The sequence below is a fragment of the Desmodus rotundus genome, chromosome 13, assembly GCF_022682495.2.
Source record: "Desmodus rotundus isolate HL8 chromosome 13, HLdesRot8A.1, whole genome shotgun sequence".
In the NCBI taxonomy this organism is placed as follows: Eukaryota; Metazoa; Chordata; class Mammalia; order Chiroptera; family Phyllostomidae; genus Desmodus; species Desmodus rotundus.
The window spans coordinates 22,270,935-22,291,628 of NC_071399.1; the positions used below are offsets into that span (position 1 = coordinate 22,270,935).

Sequence of the window (20,694 nt, forward strand, 5' to 3'; positions counted from 1 at the left end):
TTTTCAAGGGCGCGCTAACAGTGTTGTTTCTGTGAGAGGACACCCCCGGTGAAAGAGCCAAGTGTCACAGGAGCCACGACGTTCAATGGCTAAGGGTTTGAAAGTACAAACACCTAGAGCAAAACAAAGGAGGCATAATGTCAGCACCTGGCCAATCCAAGTGTGGACTGTAATATTCCTTACACTTTCTTCAAGTTTTGAAAATGTGAAAAATAAAAAATTGGGGAAATAAGTAATCTGATTAGGGGGAAGTGGTAAAGCCTGCATTAAATCCTGATACCATATTTAGACCAACTAAGCCAAATGGTCCACACTGTTAAAATTACTATAAAGGGCATAGAGCCACACTTTTTCATATTATCCCTCCAAATAATAAAATAATGCAACCAAGAAAGCAGTTCTGATCATTTTTTAAAAAGCTACGATAGGACTGTAACTAAATTCCTTTACGGTGATTTTGATCATCCCTGGAGTCTGGCGGCCAGCCTCCAATCAGCGGGCAAGCTGCTGCCATCACACTTAAGACCTTCCAGCACCAGGGGGCTCTCTAGAGAGCAGAGCATCAGGATCGAACTGCCAGATCCAAACCCCACATCCAAGGCTGACACTGTAGGCAACTTTCAACCTCCCTAAATCTGTTTCCTTATCAAGAAACTGTAGATACGTACTTACAATTTTCTGTTTACCTTGGGTTGTTGTAAGAACTAAGATTAATCTGTGAGCAGTACTTCAGACAGTGCTCACATATAGTTAGATCTCAATACCTGTCGGCTATTAGCATCGAGTGCAATGCTGGGCAAGAGATTTTGTGAAAAACTTGAACTCTGACCTAAAGGCATTTACAGTAGTATAATAGACTAGAGACGATTTTATGGGCAGGACTCATAAAATAGTAATGAACACTGGAACAAGAGGTGACTAAGAATTAGAGAGGGGACTTCCAGTCAAGATGGTGGTACAGGTAAACATGCATCGCCTCCTCACACAGCCACATCAAAATTACAACTGAATTATAGAACCACAATCACTCAATCATCAGAAACTGAGCTGAATGGAGTCTGACAACTACGGAATTAAAGAAACCACATCCATCCAGACTAGTAGGAGGGTTGGAGACATGGACCTGGCTGGTCCCACATCCACGTGTGGTGGATAAAAATGTAGGAGGGGATATCTTGGGAGTAAGGAGTCCTAGTCCCACACCAGGCCCCCCAGCCCAGGGTTCCAGTGACAGGACGGTATGTCCTCAAAGCTTTTGGCTGTAAAAGCCAACAGGGACTGAGTAGGTGGAAGAAACATCTGGAGTCCCAAGCAGTTCCTCTTAAAGAACCCACACACAGACTTACTCAGACTCAATCCCTCTGAGCTCCAGCACTAGGGTAGCAGCTTGAAAGATACCAGTGGCACTCAGGGAGGAACTGAAGTATCTAGCATCTAGGTGAGAGCTTAGGGACAGCTTTCTCCAAGACTGAAAGGTGGGCAGAGGCCATTGTCCCTTTTCTGAACCCTTCCCCACAGAGCCTCAGAGCTAGCAGGCAGGTGCCATATCTGAGACTCCATCAACTTGGCTAACACTGTTTGCCCTACCCTGGAGATCCCAAGAGTCCATCCCACCCAACTTACTGGCCCACTCAAGCTGTTAACAGAGCCTTTTCCGTATGAATGGCTGGTCCTGACTCCTGCTTCAAAACTTCCTAAATCCTATCAAACAAGCAACAGCCAACCTCAGTAAGCCCCCAGTGCCTGCACCTCTTGCTAAGTGGCCCCAGGCTCAGCACTAGCAGCAGCCAGCCTGGATTCACAGCTTGGCTTCGCCTGGGAATCTCCAAGCCCAACACAAGTAGCAGCCATCTCAGATTGCTTTATAGCCCAGTCAGGGTGGCCCCAAGCAAAACACAGGTGTGGGCTGACCTTGGCCTGCACCACCTGGGAAACTCCAGAGCCTGTGCACCCAGTAGACAGCTACAGACCACATCAGAGCAGCACCACCCTGACCCTGCACCACGGAAGACAGACGTTGGTGATCAGTGGTCACAGCCAGTCCTTGCAGCTTACTGGCCTGGGTAAATTCTTCCTGTTGACCTGCCAATAGAAATCAAGTCTCAACTACAAGAGAAGGGCATATTCAGCCCACACGAAATATCTGGCTGGGATGACAGAGGAGGTTGTGCCACTGGACCCTCCAGGACGCCTACTACATTATTAGGCCATGCAACTAAGACACGGACTCAAAGCAGCTCTACCTAGTAGTACGTAGAAACAAACACAGGGAGGCTGCCAAAGTGAGGAAACAGAGAAACATGGCCCAAATGAAAGAATAAAACAAAACTCCAGAAAAAGAACTAAACAAAATGGAGATAAGCAATCTATGAGATTCAGAGTTCAAAACACTGGTTATAAGTATGCTCAACTAAACCACATAAAAAAGATCCAGTCCTCAATGAAGGATTCACTAATTGAAATAAAGAACAACTTACAGGGAAACAACAGTAGAGTGGATGAAGCCAAGAATCAAATCAATTATTTGGAACATAAGGAAGCAAAAAAATCACCCATCAGAACAAGAAGAAAAAAGAATCCAAACAAATGAGGACAGTCTAAGCAACCTCTGGGACAACTTCAAGAGGTCCAACATTCGCATCGTAAGGGTGCCAGAAGAAGGGAAAGAGCAAGAAATAGGAAATCTATTTGAAAAAATAATAAGAGACTTTCCTAATTTGATGAAGGAAAAACATGCACATCCAGGAAGCACAGAGAGGCCCAAACAAGATGGATGCAAAGAGGCCCACTCCCAGACATACCATAATTAAAATGCCAAAGGTTAAAGAGATTCTTAAAAGCAGAAAGAGAAAAGCAGGTAATTACCTACAGGGGAGTTCCCATAAGACTGTCAGCTGAGTTCTCAAAAGAAACTTTGCAGGCTAGAGGGACTGGCAAGAAGTATTCAAAGTGATGAAAAGCAAGGACCTACAACTTAGATTACTCTATCCAGTGAAGTTATGATTTAGAATTGAAGGGCATATAAAGTGCTTCCCAGACAAAGTAAAGCTAAAGGAGTTCATCATCACCAAACTATTATTATGTGAAATGATGAAGGGACTTATTTAAGAAAAAGAGGAAGGTAAAAATACGATTGTTAAAATGGCAACAAATACATAACTATGAACAACTGAATGTAAAAAACAAACTAAGCAAACAAGCGGAATAGAAATAGAATCACAGATATGGAGAACACTGGGATGGTGGTCAGTGGGAGGGGGTCTAGGGGAGTGGGGGAAAAGGTGAAGGGATTAAGAAGTACAAGTAGGAAGTTCCAGAACAGGCAGGGGGATGTTAAGAGCAAGTATAGGAAATGGAGTTGCCAAAGAACTTACATGCATGATCCATGGACATGAACAAAGGAGGGGAGATTACCAGAGGGAGTGGGGGTGCTGCGTGGAGGGGCGCAAAGGGGGAAAAATTGGGACAACTGTAATAGCACAATCAATAAAAAATAAAGTAAAATAAAATTAAAAATTAAAAAAATAACAACAAAAAAAGAATTAAACAGTGTTACCAGCCCTGGCTGGTGTGGCTCAGTGGATTGAGTGCCAGCCTGCAAACCAAAGGGTCGCTGGTTCAATTTCCAGTCAGGGCACATGCCTGGGTTGTGGGCCAAGTCCCCAGTAGGGGGCACATGGGAGGCAACCAAACAATGATGTTTCTCTCCCTTTCTCCCTCCCTTCCCCTGTCTAAAAATAAAATAAAATTAAAACAAAAACAAAACCAGTGTTACCACTATAACAGACATTTGAGAAACAGCGGTCACTAAGAAAGCATTTAGACCATGCAAGACAGGCAGGGTGTGGATTTAGGTGTTTTTAACCCACTAATTTTAAAACCACTTAGTACAAGACACCAAATATTCTCATACCTTTGTCCTTAGTAAGTCCCTAAGGAAGATGGTATACAGTGGTACCTTCGTACTCATTGTTAACTCATTCCGGAACTCATGACAAGAGCTGAAAGTGACAAGTACCGGTCTATGAAGCATCTTCTCCTGCAGGGTGGCGTCGTGACTCATACAAGTTCTAACAAGTGTGACGAGTCCTGGGCAAGCGCCGAGTATGGAAACATTTTTTGCTCATCAAAATGCAATGGCTAGAGGGTTTGACAAGTTCTGAAGCTGATGAGTACCGAAGTATGACTGTATTTTAATTTTCTGTATTACTAAAGTAATAATAATAACTAACATTTGAGGACTTACTATGTGTCAATACTATCCTAAATGCTTCACATTTGTTGTATCATTTTATTCCTCATGAACACCCCTTTGAGGGAACACTATTACTACCCTTACTGCACAAATGAAAAGGGCAGGCCAGCAGGATTAAGTAACTTGCCCCTGGTCAGAAGTCTTGTTAATGGAGGAGTCAAACGCAGGTGCTCTGTTGCACAGCGCTGGCTTGTTAAAGTAAGTTCGTCTCCTACAGTCCCTAAGTATGTAAAGTAAGTAGCAACAAAACCAAAATATTTGGATTTTATTCTTCACACTTCCTCCATGCCACTGCTCTGAGCTAACCATTTGGTGGGGACTACATAATCACACTAGTCTTCCACCCCTTCTAACATGCACTTCTTCCAAGTAAATAAACCTACCCAAGGCAAAGAACTTACAACGAATTCTTCCTCGGACCAATGTTTCTAGATTTTTTAAAGATAAATAAATCAATAAATACTTTTTCTTAATTTTGTCTGTTTATAGACATAAACAGTTTTAAAGGAAGAAAGTTGAAAATTATCAACTAAGGATTTAAGGCTATTATTTATATTCACGAGGCGAATGATAATAGAAAAGTTTATAGAATCCTTACGTGAAATTTTAGAAGTGAAATTTAAAGAAAAAAAAAAAAGGCATGTCACATGGTTCAGATGAACATCTTGAGGCTGTACATATCAATTAAAAATTCATAATATCTTAAATGTATAGTTTAAGTCAGTTTAACAAATTCTCAAAATGAACAATTCTATTTGGTAGACCATACACGTTTGCTGGACTCTTCTTTACAGAATTGCATGCTCTACTATATATGCTTACTTTTCTATGTTTAACATCAGTCTCTTCTCCATAAGTGAAAACTTTATATTTTATTATACATCAAAATTCCTCATGTTGATATCATTATTCAAGGTTTTTGAAATCAGAAATGGTTTAAGTTGTCATATAAACGGTCTATTTCTGTTTTAAGACCCACCTACCCCTTAAATACATTCCTAAGTTACTTAATTTATAAATCTAACCGAAACAATAAGGGACTTTCCTTATCAAAATTCTTCAATGATTCCTAGAGAAAGTCCAAGCACCCTGACCAACAGAGCCCATGGGGCCCTCCAAGCAAGGTCTCTACCTGTGTCTCCAACCTCACGTCAGTCCTGTACACTAGGAATGTTAAATTCCTGGGAATTACTGCACACACACTGATTTTATACCACCGTGCCTTTTTCCTAATGTTGTCTCCAGTGCCTCATATGCCCTTTGACATATATATGTATATATTTTTTGGCTTCACCTTTAACCATCTTTTAAGCTCAGAAAGTCATCTCGAAGAAGTAGTAACTTAAGCTGTTAGGCTAGTCTGAGTAACTTTCCTGTGTTATTAAGATACACTATGTAGGACTCTTAGAATTAATCATGAAACAACCTGTTTATGTGGTTTTCTTAAGAGCAGGAAGTAATTTTTTTCATCCATGTTCTCCAGGAACTCAAAGCCAACACTCAGAGGAGAGGTTTAAGAAATCTTTTAAATTGAACAATATAAACTTAAGGGAGTTACTACATAAACAATGAAATACTTTAAATTAGAGTTGTTGAGGATCTTTCCACAGAGAATGAGAATATAAATGCAGTTACAGTTTCCTCAGGTAATGTCCTCGGCAAACTCGGACTGATAACTGCTCACCTCATCACTACTGAGAGTCTCCTTAGTCCTGGGCTAACTACGAAGGCTTAAGGCACCAAGAAACTGCCACGCAGTCAAATGAATTTCCAGGGAGAGTCTACGAACCCAATGAGAGACCAAAAGATATAAAAAACTCCACATAAGCATATCTATTTACAATCCTAGTGTCATTAATACTGTAAATCTGAAATCCAGAATGTGAAAGCATCCAACGTAACATTTTCTGTTATAGTTAATTGGATTGGCATGAACATCAATCTTTATTTTCCAAACCTCTTCTATTATAATCAATCATACTAAGATATACATATGTAATCAATAATACTGAAATGCCAAGCATACTTGATATATCACCACTAGAATTTTTACAGCTAAATAGTTAGAATATAGTGTGATTTCCACAATAGCGGAGAGGAGGGCGATCTTCCTTTACCCCAGGATAAACAAGGGCTCCAGATGTTTCTCTTTGTGAACTGTTCCAAGAAACATTTCTCATGATTTATGGTAAATCCACAGTCTGCATGTGTTTCTATAGTAACAGGAATAGAAGGCAAGCACACAGTCTGCAGTAATGAATCAGCTATGCTGGTTCTTGAAAGCCTGGCATTTTTACTGTTTGAAGATTTCTGTGGCAAAACATTTAAAAAGAAAAATTCAAGACATACTGTTGAACAATTAGAGGGTCATTTTGTTTTAAAGCAAAAAAATCTAAATGCAGTATATAAAGGCAAGCTTAAGTATACATTCTTTGAGGTGTAACAAGATAAAACTATCAAATACATTAATGTATTCATTTGTAACTGAATGATCACTTAATGTTTGAAAATCAGGCCTTGTATTGAAACGAATTTAGTACCTACACACACATCCCCTTGAAAACTTCTTCAGCCATGACTCATCTTTAATGACTGAGTACAAAGATGTTTTGATGACAGATTTGAGGGAGATTTTCATTTTATTATTTTTTCCCTCAAATCTACGCAAAGAAAATAATGGGAGGGAGGAGTAAACTTTTCAAAAAAATATGGTCCGTTATTTTTAGTGCATACGTTATCAAGAGTGAAACCAGAGCCTCTATAAAAAAAACTTAAAAACGATGCTTGAACTGTAGGAAAAATGCTAAAATCCCCTAAAGCCAGGGTTTTAAGAGACTCCTTTCTTTTTGATTCTGTGTTCTAGTCACATTTTAATTTAATTATATGGTCAGACTGATCTGTATTGCCCATTTGGCTTTCATAATTTAAAAATTATTTAATCATTAATAATGTAATAACAACAGTGTATTGTTATAAAAGACTAGAGGTATGTTATTCTACTTTATCATGCTTATTTAAAAGTATTAGCCATTCATCCTTCATGGACGTAAGGAGCTAAGAAATCAAGAAAAGGCTGAGATTCGAAAGGGCGAGCAGCAATGGAGGAAAGATCACCGAGAGCAATGATGTGTCATTAGAGACCAAGGCTGAGTTTATTCATACCCTCATATTCCCAATTACCAGGCACAAATGTGAAAGCTGGACAGTAAAGAAGGCTGATAGGAAAAAAAGTGATTTATCTGAAATACGGTGTTAGGGGAGAACTCTACAGATACCCTGACCCCCAGAAAGACAACCAGTTGTGCCCTAGAGTGAACTAAGCCTGAAACATCACTGGAGGCAAAAATGACAAAACTGAAGCCGTCCTACTTCGGGCACATCGTGAGAAGGCAGGCTTCCTTGGAAAAGACAACACTGCTGGGAGAAATGGAAGGCAGCCGGGAAACAGGAAGACCACGTTTGACATGGACTGGCTCCATCACAGAAGCCATGGGCCGGAGTCCACTGGAGCTGGGCAGGGCTGTTCGGGACAGGACGGGGCGTTGTGGACCTCATTTATTCCCTCAGAGAGTCACCAGGAGTCAGAGCTGACTCAATGACAACGGAACACACACACAGGAGATGAATATTTTTAAAGCGCCCAAACACAGACATTTAAAGGTCAGCAAACACAAACTGCTATTAAGGATGAACAGGATGCAAATTACACTAAAAAAATATCAATATTCTTCCATCACAAGCCTCTTTACAGTTTAACAACAACAGTAAAAATATCGGGTGCGAAGGTGGAGGTTATGGAAAAAAAGAATCAACCGCTTGGTTCTAAGAACTTGACCACACCTCTATATTACCAAAAAGGAAATCAACGACAATGTTTACCTTCTATTCACTACAAGCAGCTGAAGTTGATAGCATCTGGCCTAGCTCTGCTGCACACAAAGGGCAGTAACTGAATTGGGTACAGTGACTACACAAGTCTATGTCAATCTTTCACACAAAGCGGATCCTGCTGGCAAGTTTTTGTCAAGACAATATAAACAACTTCACAAATAGAAGTGGTTGTTCCATTTGCCTTTAGATGGTCTTATCCTTCGAGGGAACAAAAACCGTATTAGATTACAAGATTTACTATTTTATCCACAAACAAAAGAAAGTGCTTTTAACACCATCCAAATGTTAAACAGTCGGTAGTGACAGCTATCCATAAAAGTTTTAACCACAGTGGTATAAAAGCCAGTTATTTCTGACAGAAATTTGAGCATTTCCCCCCCAAATTTGTTAAGTTCCCGCAGTAATGCACATGCTCGGGCCTCTGACTTTGAGGCCGTGAGGCCGTTCTATGATGACACTAACTCTAGAGGTACTTAACCAAGTTTTAGTTTCCTTATGACTTTTTAAATAAAATTTGAGGATGTCAAGTTTATAAGGTTTGAAAAGGCTGCTGGTCAAACTTTTGAATCGTTTAAAGAGGTTTACTACATTTTGGTTGAGGCTAACTCTCTGAAAGACCAATGCTATGATTTAGAGGAAAACATTTTCTTTCCTGAACTATTTTTCAGCAGTTATGTTAATAAAATATAAATTCTCCAAGTGACACAACGGACTTAGAGTATGTAAGATAAGTGTTTTAAATTAGTAAACCTTATCTGGGTATCTTTACTTTAAGGTACTTTCCGAGGTAGCCTTTTAAAAAGAACTCTAGGCTGCTGACTAATTTCTGCATTAAAATCTACTTGCTTTAAAAGATAAGTCAGATGAGAATATATTCTTTTTATATTTTCACATGATTTTACTCACTCACCCACTCAGATATAAAGTAAATCATGTCATTTTTATACAATTACTGACAACATGTATCCAAATCAGTGTTCTCACTCTGTCTACGTAAAATAAACTCAAAATGTATCAACCCAAGATACCCTCCTACAACAGGATTTGCTACATGACCCTTGCTCATTAAGGAACTAAGCAAAAGCATAAAATTGGCCACTTTCTTCAATAAATGAAGGAGAAGTAAAATGTGAATCTCATGCTTAAACAATGAAAACAAAGCAGAAATAAATCTTGGTGGTACATACTCTTCTTTTCCCCCTACTAAGGCACTGTATTTTGGTCATCCTTTCTAAAAGACACAGTAACATTCCTACAGAATGCCCTGCTAATCTATAAATTTTACTCAATTTAAATAAGAATGCTCCCACAAAAGGCTACCTATTGTATATTTGCACTTATACAAAAGGTCCAGAACAGAAAAATCTGTAGAGGCAGAAGGACCTGGGCCTGCCAGGGGCTGCAGGAAGGAGTGGAGGATGACTGCTAATGGGCATGGGATCTCTTTTGGAAACTACAGAAAGGTGCACTTTAAAGGGGTGAATTGTATGAATTGTATGCGTATGAATTACATCTATTTCAAAAACCGTTCCAGAAGAAGTCAAGAAAGCAATTACATACATTTCTCAACAATAAACTGTACAGTATCTGTTCAAAAAATTAACGGCTTGAACACATACTGAATGTATTTATAACAGCCCCGGCCGGGAGGCTCAGCTGGTTGGAGCATCGTCCTGTACACCAGAGGGGTGCGGGCTCCATCCCCGGTCAGGGCACATGCCTAGGTCGCGGGTTTGTAAAAAGCTTTATACTTACAAAAGCTTTATACTTTATACTTATAAAGCTTACAAAGCTTTATACTTAAAAATATGAGGTACCGGTAAAGGGGTAGACAACGCAGCAGAGTAAGACCCCAGACACAGACCAAGCCTATATAGGAAACAAGCATATTAACAGGAGAAGCACTACAGACTGGTGAGGAAAAAACAGAAGATTTAAAGAATGGTACTAGGAAAATGGCTTATCAATACAGAAAAAAGAAAATTAGATCCTCGCCATGTAATATACCAAACTGCAGTGGCTTAAAGACCACATAGGAAAAGTAAAACTTAAAAACGTCTAAGAAAAAACACAAACATAAAACAGGAGTAGATTTTTATGAATTCAAGGTGGGGAAGGATTTCTTAAACAACACATAAAGAGTACAACACAAAGGAAATAAGTAATAAATTCAACAATATTAATTTTAAAAACTATGAACCGAAGACAACACAAGCAAGTGAAAAGACAAGCCCGCCAACTGGGAGAAGACAGACGCAATGCGCAGAACAAAGCTGAGTTCTCACTCCCCGACTTCCTTGCGCATGTTCCCAGTTTGTACTGTGTTCCTTGGTTCTGCCTTATCATTTCGCATCTGGGTAAGAGCAACAGCTTCCAAACTGTTCTTCCTGTTTCCAAAGTTGTCCACCTCCAATCTGCTCTGTAGAGTATTGGCAGTACTTAAAAAGAAAAACGGAAAACCTCCACATACTTAATAATCTCCCATGGTTCTTCATGCCTTAGGAAAAAATCTAAAAGCAGAAGACCTTTCTTGATTTGGCCCCTACCTACTTGTTCAGCCTCCTCTCCTGCTGCTTCAGCTTTCCCACCTTCTCCACCACCAGTCTAGCATTTTCTCTCCTCAACCACTCATCCTTTAAGATTCTATTCGATGTGTTAAAATACTCCAAGAAACTATTCCAGACTGCGCCTCACGCCTCACACGCCCCAAGAAGCCAGGTCAAGCACCCTCTTCTGCTGGCACAGCATTCTACCTACAGTGAACCACAGCATTTAATACCTGGTAAAGGGCCGTCTCGACCTAAAGGAACGGTGTGCACGTGTGTGTAAGTGAGCACGATCTTAAAACCCTTGGGTAAGAAAGAACAGTGAAATACTGTATTACATCAATTCTGGATACCAGCTGCTGTCTGTTAATTGCCCTCTGTAGGCTGAAGCAGCCTTGGGCCAAGGTTCACGCGAGCTCCTCCTTCCTTCCCATTCTGCCGCTGCTACAATGGGAAGGAGACCAAAAGTTACCGCCAGTTGTCCCCACCCCAGCCTACACAGGCTTCTCTAATAAAACAAATATTTACTGAACACTTGCTATTTACCAGACACTGGGCTAAGCACTAAAGTTACAGGGATAAAAATTTAGGCATGGTCCCTACAATCATAAAGTTACATTATTACTGGAGACAGAAAAGCGAAACGAAAAGTACAGGAGATGAGGCTCAGATACTGTTCCTGGTAAGGTTCATTTATTCATTTATATTGAGTGCCTGTATTTTGTATAGTCCTAAGGACTAGAGATAAGAGGTGAGCAAGACAGAGGCCCTACTGACGGAAAGGGACACGCTCCCTAGATGACAAAGGAAAACATCTGAGTCGAGAAGCTAGGGGATGTGAGAACAGAGAGAGGATGCAGGGGAGCTCAGACACTTTCAGGCTGAAGAAACACAGAGCCCCAACCTGTGGGAAGGGAGAGGAGCTCCTTCCCTATATCACCGAAAAGGGTTTTCAGTTCCATTACAAACTTTCGAGGCTTAATATCACAGCTTCCAAATGATCTAGATTACTAGAATGGCCTTTCTTGATATGTTACAATTCCGAATTGCAAGTATTTAATGCAAGCACACTACTTAATCCAGAGAAACATAAACAACTTAGATGCCAGAGAATACAGAAAGATTGGAAGTTTACTCTGAGGACATGGGACTTACTTCATCTCTGAACCCCCAGGTCAACTGCAGTGCCTGGCACACTATTAATAAATAAGTCAACTGTAAACAAAAGGGAGCACTATAGTTAAGGGGCCACCGGGTTGGATTAACAATGGAAATATTTTAATATGGACGAATAATCATTAAGTAATTAGCATTGTTGAAATCCCACAGGCTGTTTGTTAACACCACACATTTACCAGTAACTGTAGAGATCTGCTTTGTCCTTCCTAAGAAAGGTCACGGATAAAACTAGGAAGTGGCTGCACTATCATTATTTGTATGTCCAACACAAAACCAAACTAACAGCAGAATAAAGATCGGGCAGCTGAGAAGACGACAGGCTTCCTCAGAGCTCAGGAACAGGCCGCTGAGAGCTAATAAACCAACCACAACTTTCTGTGATGACGGTCTTCACATAAAGACAATAATAAACTTATTGGCCAAGTAAAAAAAGGTTATGGGTTGTTTTACTACTAAAATATTTAGTGTATTTAAGACTTTTAATTTCTAACAACCAAAATTTCTGGGTCATATGGATTTGTGGGTGATTTTCACAAAAACATGGGGGTGGGATTTGCAGTGGTGACAATAGCACTAAAATAAGAACCATTTTTCAACATCTGTTCATTTAAATATATATTAGCCACAGTTAAAAAAAGTCTCATCACTTCTCGACTTTTGGCTAAAATCAAGTATCCTATCGTTCTTATCAGTTTAATATCTGATATGTCCTCTATCTGAGGACAACGTATTACGTGCATTTTTGAAGCAGGGAGCTGGAATAGGAGCCTGCTCTGTCCATTGACCTGGTTTTGCAGTACTTCCAATGGTGAGCCAAAAAACCCCGCCAAAAACCTCTGAATGGAAATTTATCTTATAAAGGTAAATAATGTGTAAGCTCCCCACAGAAAAAGGCTTTCGTTTACATCTTAAAACACTGTCAACTATTTAAAAATATGTCTAGCACTATAGAAGTAAAAAAAAAAAATCCTTTCTACACTTACCATGTTGGCATTTCAAAATCAGAATTACAAATTTACTATAAGAAATATTTACTGTAAGAATATTATTTGACCTCCAACTACTCTCAGATAACTGAACCCAGTATCAGCCAAATATTGCTTACATCAGTGAAAGTGACTACACATGCTACACAGTGACTTCATCGTGGACCGTAAGTCAAAACAACACAGAGAGAAATAAGGTCAGTTCTCCTCTCCATTCCAACCAATCACATACAAACGACTTTGAGTGAGTTTCTTAATCTCTGCCTGAAAGGTTAGGAAATGAAGCTAAATACTCAAAAACTGACCGTGGATATATTTTCTCACACTTTTGTCCATTTTGTCAACTCTACTGCGTTTTAGGCGAATGGGATTTAGTTGGTACACATGGGTATGTCTGGACAAAAGTTTGTTTTTAAAATAAAATAAGAGTTCCCACAGAAACATTTCTATATGAAACCATGACTAGTCACCTTAAATTACCCACACCAACACTGCCGAGTGAATAATCCTCCCAGTAAATAATCAAAAGCCGAGCCTCATCTTGCCCACTTCCAGACTCCAAGTGGCATGTTACTCCGGACATCTCTCTCATTCCTCACAGAGTCCTTGGCTTTTTGTTCCGTTTTCTTTGTGACACGGTTCACTACTGAACATGAACTATGTACCAGACCTTGTTCTAAGTCCTGGGAAATCAAAGGAAAGAGATTCCCATCTCATAAATAAAAAAATTTCAAATACTGTTAAGCTAGTAAAACAGGGTAACATGACACAGTGACTGGGGGGCTAGATTGTTATAAAACCAAGATCAAAACCAGGAATTCATCACATAGAAAGATTGGAGAAAAAGCAGTGAAGGGACCTGACCAGTGTGGCTCAGTTGGTAGGAGCATCGTCCCATAACCGAAAGGTTGCAGGTTCGATTTCCAGTCAGGACACATACCTAGGTTGTGGGTTCGATCCCCAATCCTCTGTCTGGGTTCAGGCTCTAGGATCACTAGGATCCCGGGTCCGGGTACGCATGGGAGGCAACCAACTGATGCTCTTCTCTCACATCAATGTCTCTCTCCCTTCCCCTCTCCCTTCATCTCTCTCTAAAAGCAATGGGAAAAAAATGTTCTTGGGTGAGGAAAAGAAAAAAAGTGAAGAGATAATCATCAGGCATATCTTTTATTTCCTATGGAGTTCTCTTTGTTTCAGAGGCTTCTGAGGTATGACCATCATAAAAAGATTTAAACAAGAGTTCAGTCAAGTATTCCACATAATATAAAAAGCTTAAACTTTAAATACTATTTAACCATAACTACTCCAAAATACTACTGAAGTGAAATCATTTTGTTGGTCAGCAGGCTAGTATATTAATAACTACATAAATTAGAAGAATTTAAAGTAACACTTTAGCTTTCAAATAACTATTTCTAAGTTGTTTCCTGTGAATGGATTTATTCACTAAGATAGTGAAATTTAAAAAACTCAAACCCACATAAACATACAAATACAGTAATCACAAGAACAATGGATGTGGAAAATGTTTACTTTTACTTAATTCTTGCCCTTCCCTGAGAATATCTGCACCTGTCCTAGCACATGTGGCCATTTAATTTTGAAGCAACCAGAATGATGCAAAATGAAAAATTTAGTTCTCAGGTATGCCGGCCACATTTCAAGGGTTCCATGCTCATGTGTGGCTGACGCCTACCCGTGGACAGCACCGATACAGAGCGTTTCCATCACTGCAGAAAATCCTACCGGACAGCGCCGATGTAAACCATTTTTCATGTTTGACCTCAACAGAAACATCCTAAAAAAGCTTATAAAAATAAAGTTAATCATAAACTTTTTTTAAAAAGTGGTGAATAGGACTGTGAAGCTAGAAAGAAGTCACCTAAGAGGAAGTTTAGCAATCAGATCTCCATGCTAGAGAATGAGACAGACTGAGATAAACCTGGGGACAAGCAAAAGTGTACCCTGACACTGGGCTTCAATCATGAAACTCGAATGTTCGTTCTGATTCTACCTCTAACCCAGCTACCTGAATTTTGAAGAGATACAACATCCATAGGCTTTTCATTATAGCCCATAAATCAGGTTAAATCAGGTGATCCAGGTAACTGGAAATAACGCAAAACAATGGGAAAATGGGCTGTGATTCCTCCTAGTTATTAATACATAAAGTATCTGGATTTTCATTCTAACAAGAATATATGTGGTTTAAAAAATTAACTTTAATATCTTGCCTGTCATATTAACATTATTAAATGTTCAATACTTGCAATAGCAAACAATTATATGAAATTCACAACCAACACCTCTTTATATAAATAAGTTTTTAAGGGGTAGAATCAGCACGACCACAATATTTCTTTCTGTAAAATTCTCTAAGTAAATAATCAAGGTGTGTCAGAGACATGGTACATTGTCTTCTAATTTTTATTTTAAATTCTTTAGAGCAACACTTTTTAAAGGCGTAACTGTACTATTCCAGAATCTGCTTAACTCTAGTGTTGTCACCCCAAATATCCTCTGAAACTTTCACTTAAAATTTTCCCACTAAAAATGTGTTAAGAGAAGGATAATGGTCAGACATTAAAATATTCTGTATTAGTTATGGCAGGCCTGTCCCCCTGGGTCTCTCATAGTGCCCCAGGCCAGAGCACCCTGGCCGGGAACCACTGCCTGGCCTCTGCCCGTGGGCTGCAGGCACTGAAGCAGGCCGCACAATGGAAAAAAATACATACACACACACACACACACACACACACATGTCCTATATTAGGAAGTGACCTGTGTGAAAGAAACAATTATGAAATCCAAAAAATCTATACCTTATTTCATTCAGCCAGAAACCCAGTACTAAATACAATCACACAATTTTCATTTGACTATGATTCCATTAAGTTATACAACATTTTACATTCCTTTGTCATTCTTATTTTTCCCTGACTAAACCATATTTGTATTGAACAGCCTTGTATCAATACAAAACCTACTAGTAAAACACCCTGTTCTCCTTACCAATTTGGTTTAACCTCAAGTGTCTTCCCTTTATTCTTGACCACACCCATCAGCAACAGACATGGTGTTATCACTTGAAGAAAATATAGATTATTTTTCCAATCCCTACAGCGAGGGTACTGGCTCACACTGAAAATTACTTGGTATCTAGTAAACTGACAAGTTCATCCACCTACCTCTTTCCCACCTCTTTTTTTTCCTACCTATTTTTCCAACAAACTTTAAATTATAATAAAATGGGTTCTCAGATTGGTTCCTAAAATTTTGCAAATGTTCAAATTTTACTTTCTTTTCCTTTGTGTTCTTCATTTCCCAGAGCAAGGCATAAAGAGAATGCATTACAGAAATGATATGTAGTTTTTAAAGTACTAGGCAATTTATCATAACATCTAAATTACACTACGTTTATCTTTTCTATAGAAATCCAGGATTTTTTGATTCATCAGGCTTAGCACTTCAGTATTTTATGCTCAATTATATTCAACATTTTGTTTTCAAAATAAACAATAGAAGTTAGAACTAAAGTAACTTCATAGCATACATTCAAAATTTACATTGTCATCTATTTCCTTGATCAGAACACCCAGTGCTGGTGAAGCTATAGCCATCACGCTGTTGTTATAACAACAGGACAAGTAAGTGTGGACTGGAAAGTTACCTTCACGTTCATACTTGTGCCGGCATGAATTCTCTCACCAAGTGAGAAATGCCCAAATAACCCATGCAGACGTTCTGATCAAGTGTTAGTCACCTTTCAACTTTTAACTTCTTTGAAAGTTAATTTAGGCCAACCGCGTTGATTTCTTCATCCACTAAACATGCAGCTAAAGATTAGTTTGTTTTGCATGTATTATTTTTCTTATACTGAAAAGGTCACTTATTATCAGCTGTATCCTGGTACAGTTCTAGGCACACTCGAGCACTTCCAATTTGGATCCCTGTAACTCCAGAACGTAGTCATTTTCATCTCTACTTCAGATAAGAGCACTGAGCCTCGGTGGTAAGAGTGTGGATAGGAACTCAAGATTTCCTTGGTTCTTGCCCTAAACTCCACTGACCAGAGTTAAAAAAAAAGAGAACGATGTTTTGTTAAATGGCTTAAAGCAAATAGCACTGTCAGGGTGAAAGTCAGGTAGAGCACAGCAAACCTCTCATAAAAAAGAAAACCGGGCCCTGGCCGGGGAGCTCAGTTGGTTGGGGCATTGTCCCCATGGCACCAAGGCTGCGGGTTCGATCCCCAGGCAGGGCACACCAACCCGTGAGTGCATAAATAAGGGAAACAACCACTCCATGTTTCTCTCTCCCCCTTCCTCTCTCTCTCAAAGCAGTAAGTCTAAAAATTTTTTTAAAAAAACCACAAAACTTTCCAAATGTGGACAAGTTTGCAACAATTATACAGGCATAGCATAATTTCTATAAACATTTTCTAAAATTAGTTATTTCTAAGTAACATTTGATTGAAATGTCTTTTAAACCACATACAACACTCTCCATTGTACTGTACACTTTAAATGGGTGAATTATATGGTACGTGATTTCTCAATAAAACTTATTTAAAAAAACTTTCTGGAGAACAATTTGAAAATATGTGTCAAAAGCTCCTGAAATGTTTATATTTTTTAAGTAATTCTACTTCCAGGAATTTACTATAATAAAATAATCACAGTAATACTTTTTTTATGTCATCAAATTATAATATCCCCAAATTGTAAACTACCACCAACAGAATGGAAAACATTTTTTACAATGACATTTATGTCAATTTGGTAAATTGGATTCTCAAAAAAATTACTTCACAATAAAACATGTTATAAAATAATATAAATGTACAATTCCAATTTGTAAAAGAAAATACATATGTACATAAGAAAAAACACTGGAAGAACACAGGACAAAATGTTAACATTAGTTACTTTCAGTTAGGAGGACTTCAGTTGACTTTAATCTTTGTATCTTACCAGTTTCCAATTTCCTTACATAACTTAAACATAGTAAATGTTATTTTACAACTACTGGCCACTTAGGAAAGTACAAACTTTCCATTAAAAGATAACAACTAATAGCGCCATCAGTATTTCTAAAGGGGTAGTGTGTATGTGTGTGTATATGTGCAATACCTTAATTAAAAGCTTAACCTCAATACTTAACTCACCCAGTAAAATAGATTCTAATGATCAAGACATCATTGTGCAGGTGATAATAACACAGAAACCATGAGACGACCAAAAGCATATTAACTGTACTTCACACACAAAGCCAAACCATCTAATTTAGATGTTTAAAATAATTGTATCGCCCCAACTGGTGTAGCTCAGTGGGTGGGGCGGGGTCCTGCAAACCCAAAGGTCCCCAGGCCGGGGTGCTGGAGAGGCAACCCACTGATGTTTTGTTTATGGCACATAGGTGTTTCTGTCCTTCTTTCTCCCTCCCTTCCCCTCTCTCTAAAAATAAATTTTAAAAAATTAAAAAAAAATAATTATATCAAGTCATCTTTGCTTAGGAAAACTCAACATCCTTTGCTGGGTGGGGGGTTGGGGCTGGCAGGGTTCTCAGTTGGCTGGAGTACTGTCCTGTACACAGAAGGGTTACAGGTTCCATCCCCAGTCAGGGCACATATGGGAGGCAACTGGTCAATGTTTCTCTCTCACATCCATCTCTCTCTCTCTCTCTCTCTCTCTCTCTCTCTCTCTCTCTCTCTCTCCCTCCCTCCCCCCCCTCCCTCCACATCCCCCCCACTTCCTGTCTCTCTAAAATCAATAAACATATCCTTTGGTAAGGTTAAAAAAAATCCTTTGGGCAGAGGATTAGCAAGGAGCATCTTTAACCTTCAGTCAGAATAAAAAAAAAGAATGCCATGCTATTGTTACAGGAAGGAATTCAAGGATACAGTAAAGCACAGCAAGAAGTTTCTTACCACAATCAACCACAAAATACTATATTCTAATGTATCACAATCCTGTAGAAATCATAAACATGAAGACAGCTTAAAGTGACAAAATTATAGTAACCAAATAAAGGATTTAATTTACGTATGTAGAGGTGCTATAAAAAAATGTCCTTCTCGAAGTTCACACTGCAGTTTTATGTAAATAGACTGTATTGGGCAGGCGTGTGTGTGGGGAAAACATCCAGCTTTTTCTGCCATCAAAATCCTCGAAAGCCAACATTTAACCTTTCCAAACATATGATTAAAATAGTCTAGAAAGCCCAGGGAAGTACAATCAAGTATCTTCAATTTCAAAAGAACTTTGGTTCACCTAGCTAAAATACAGAAAAGGTAAGAATCGAGCAGAGGCACCAAGGATGAAGAGTCAAACCTAGATTGGCACTACTGATTACTTCTCAGGTTAATAATTTTTGAATGGTTTACATTACTGTGAAAGCAAGAGAGTCAAACTAGTTTTTGTAAAATGAGACACTTAAGTTAGGAGATTATTAGCATAGGCAAATTTGACCCATTCTAAGGTTCTTAGAGCACAAGTCTAAAAGATTAGCATTTGCACATTAATCTAAAACCAAGTCAATAAATGCCATCAAAAAGTGCAAAAATGATGGACTCTGAATAAACAGTGCTGTGTATAAAATCACATAATTCTTGTAGGATTCAGTATTTTTGTTTCATATCCGTTAATAAAGTCCCAAGATTTCAAATCACTAAAAGACTATACTAAATATTAGAATGCTGTTATTATCGAAAGGATTACCTTTTGATAACAACAAATAAAAACTCATCATTCAGTTTTTACACTTGCTGACCCCTCAGGGTACATTTAGGTTTTATGGTCTTTTCTTTATGTCATGTTTCACCTTTGAGGTTTTTTAAATGCTTACTTTTAAAATTTCTGGGGGGTTTTGTTTTTTTGTATAGCTTCCTTAAGACTCCACAGGTGAGAGATGCAAGAAACACAAGATCCGGCAGATGCAGTATCGTCTCGGCTAGGGCCAAATGCCCACGGGAAAGTCTCCGCATGACACTTCCTAATTTTCTTCTTCATCTCGAATCAATTTGACGAACTGAATTTTGTTTTACCCGCAAAATCCCGGGAAGCCACACATTTCTGAAATTTAAAATATCTCCTTATATATTTCAGGAAGCTTGTATACAAGTTACCCCCAAATAAGAAAAAGCATGTCCTTATGGCAGAAGAATACTCTATCCTTACATTAAAAATTACTGTTTAATTGTCTATCAAAGTAAGCAGTGCCGGCTACGAGGATAAAGTCAGGACACACCCTTACAGGTGAGGGCGAAAGTAGGGTTACAGTTGTGAGTACATGAAAAACAGAGCTTATCCTTGTATTATTACTTATTAATTATTGTATTAATTTCCACATGAACAACTAATAAGCCTACTTTTTCCCACCACTGTATTTTTTTAATCTTCTAAAAAGTAATCAGCCTATTAGGCCTGAGAATTTCCTGAGATCTCAGTCTTCCATCTTTACTTTTTTTTCTTTTATTGTTCTGGAGAGAGGGGAAGGGAGGGAGAAAGAGATGGAGAGACATCAATGTAAGAGAGAAATATCAATCAATGCCTCCTGCACATGCCCTGACTGGGAATGGAACCTGCAACCCATTCCCAGGCAGGTGACCTGACCGAGAATCAAACCTGCAACCTTTTGGTTTGCCAACAACCAACCAACTGAGACACATTGGTCAGGGCTCAATTTTCAATCTTTTTTTTTTTTTTTTTTTAAGATTTTGTTTATTTTTAGAGAGAGGGGAAGGGAGGGAGAATGAGAGGGACAGAAACATCAATGGGTGGTTGCCTCTCACACACCCCCTACTGGGGACCTGGCCTGCAACCCAACCATGTGCCCTGAC

The 20,694-nt window shown here is 38.9% G+C and overlaps 1 protein-coding gene and 2 pseudogenes across 5 annotated transcripts in view; 2 read left to right on the forward strand and 1 right to left on the reverse strand.

Annotated features, from left to right (window-relative positions):
- The window catches only part of NSD3 (nuclear receptor binding SET domain protein 3), a 101,958-nt gene that overhangs the window by 75,339 nt on the left and 5,925 nt on the right, over positions 1 to 20,694 (reverse strand). Inside the window, exon 2 of one of the 5 annotated variants that reach the window (XM_045197162.2) lies at positions 13,798 to 13,948. The exons of the other annotated variants lie outside the window; for them this stretch is intronic. The gene's annotated coding sequence lies outside the window, so the exon portion shown is untranslated. The remainder of the gene's footprint in view (positions 1 to 13,797; positions 13,949 to 20,694) is intronic. 5 annotated transcript variants of the gene reach the window in all.
- LOC112306806 (U2 spliceosomal RNA) lies at positions 12,514 to 12,690 on the forward strand (annotated as a pseudogene).
- LOC112306824 (small nucleolar RNA SNORA42/SNORA80 family) lies at positions 15,449 to 15,577 on the forward strand (annotated as a pseudogene).